The sequence below is a fragment of the Cebus imitator genome, unplaced genomic scaffold (assembly GCF_001604975.1).
Source record: "Cebus imitator isolate Cc_AM_T3 unplaced genomic scaffold, Cebus_imitator-1.0 Scaffold820, whole genome shotgun sequence".
In the NCBI taxonomy this organism is placed as follows: domain Eukaryota; kingdom Metazoa; phylum Chordata; class Mammalia; order Primates; family Cebidae; genus Cebus; species Cebus imitator.
This window is the reverse complement of record NW_016108135.1, coordinates 201,464-203,162: the sequence shown is the minus strand read 5'-3', so window position 1 is coordinate 203,162 and position 1,699 is coordinate 201,464. Positions and strand designations below refer to the sequence as shown.

Below are 1,699 nucleotides of genomic sequence, written 5' to 3'. Positions count from 1 at the left end.
TCAAAAAAAAAAAAAAAAGCTGAAAATTTAAAACACTTGTTATTATTTTCATTTGTGTATAGCCATATATTATTTATAAATGCATATGACCTTACACACAAGGTTGAATGCAAATACCCTCTGGAGTGGGCCTGGCTCAGCTCAGGGAGGGAGCCCTGCCTGAAAAGACTGCAGCCTAGGTTGTCACTCTTTCTTGATTCAGCCCAGCATCTAATCACATCTTCTGTCACTCAGGGCCTGAGGGGGTGGGGTTTTAAACGTTATCCAATGAACGACTTTAGGCTGGGAACTGTCCAATCAGACACGTAGCTGGAGCGAACAGGACGGATTCCGGAACGTGGCGGGTCCTTTGTCTCCTGTTGCAGCTGCAGCTTTAAGTCTTTTCTTCGCTGCTCGGCGTCCTCAGCTGCAAGAGGCCCGGCGTCTGCGGCCCTGTGACCTACAGGTCTTCGGAGATCCACAGCTCAGACGCGGGACCCCCTGGAAGCCTAGAAATGGTGAGGGTGCCGGGTCCGTCAAACCGAGAGAGGGGAAGGGGTTGGTTGGAACCGGTGGGAAGCGGCTGTGGCTGGACTCAGGCCTCCCCGCGGTCAGCTCCACAATTTGCGCCCTGAGTTCTCCTGGCGCAGCTCGGCCTCAGTCTCCTTCAGCCCCAAGATGGCGGCCGCACTGACAGCAGGGCCCCGGGCGTCCTGTCTCTTCCCTACCAGTGACTGTGCCGTGGCCTGGAGCCCTCTTTGAGCAGCTTTGCACCCGCAGCCGCGTCTCTCCCAGATTGTGCAGGGACCACGGGAGGGTCTTCAGGGGAGAATCCCGAGTTGGGGTGCGCGTTCATGAATGGGAACAGCTTTGGTCCGTGGGGTACCCAGTTCCTGTTTTCTCCTGTTAAAAATATATGGGAGCCACTGCAAAAATATTAAAGAATTTAATCAAACAGTGGTTCTAGAATTGTAGCGCACCCAGCTATAGTTTGTAGTTTGTGGTCTATGGGAGAGGCTTGAAGGAAAGTCTTTTTGTAAAATGCATGATGAAGAAAACCAAATTAATAATTTGTTAGGTACAGTTATGTGATATCTTAATTTGTACATTAAAGGTGAAAATTTCCTGGTTATGTAATCAGAGCTTAATTGACACATTACAGTTGCTGAAACCTGAATTTTGTTTCTCTGAATGTAGTAATTAAAAATAATGCACCTGAGTTAGATTTTTTGTTTTGTTTTGTTTTTTTAAAGACGGGGTTTCACCATATTGGTCAGGCTGGTCTCGAACTCCTGACCTCAGGTGATCCGCCCGTCTCAGCCTCCCAGTGTGCGGGGATTACAGGCGTGAGCCACCGCGCCCGGCTTTTTTGTTTTTTATTTGTTTGTTTTTGAAACGGAGTCTCACCCTGTCGCCCATGCTGGATTGTAATGGCGCTAGGCTCACTGCAGCCTCCACCTCCCGGGTTCAAATGATTGTCCTGCTTCGGCCTCTGCAAAAAGAGTTTATTAAAGGCCCAGTTAGTTTTTTCCGGATAGCCTCCCTTGCACATGTCCCAGCCTGCTCACTGTAGTAATGGAAGAAGCCTTTCTGCTGAGAGAAGCTGCAGAGTCCTGGAAAGCTACAGGCAGATGCAGTTAAGGTTAAGACAAAAGGGGACTGGGAGGATCTTACAGAAGATGAGGTTGTTATTGCTTTAAGACAGTTTCTTTTTCTTTTT

The 1,699-nt window shown here is 48.7% G+C and overlaps 1 long non-coding RNA gene across 1 annotated transcript in view; it reads left to right on the top strand.

Annotated features, from left to right (window-relative positions):
* Window positions 1-218: 218 nt before the first annotated feature.
* LOC108297616 overlaps window positions 219-1,699 on the top strand; it is a 47,928-nt gene continuing 46,447 nt past the window's right edge. The window contains exon 1 of the long non-coding RNA XR_001822265.2: window positions 219-497. This is a non-coding gene — a long non-coding RNA (uncharacterized LOC108297616). The remainder of the gene's footprint in view (window positions 498-1,699) is intronic.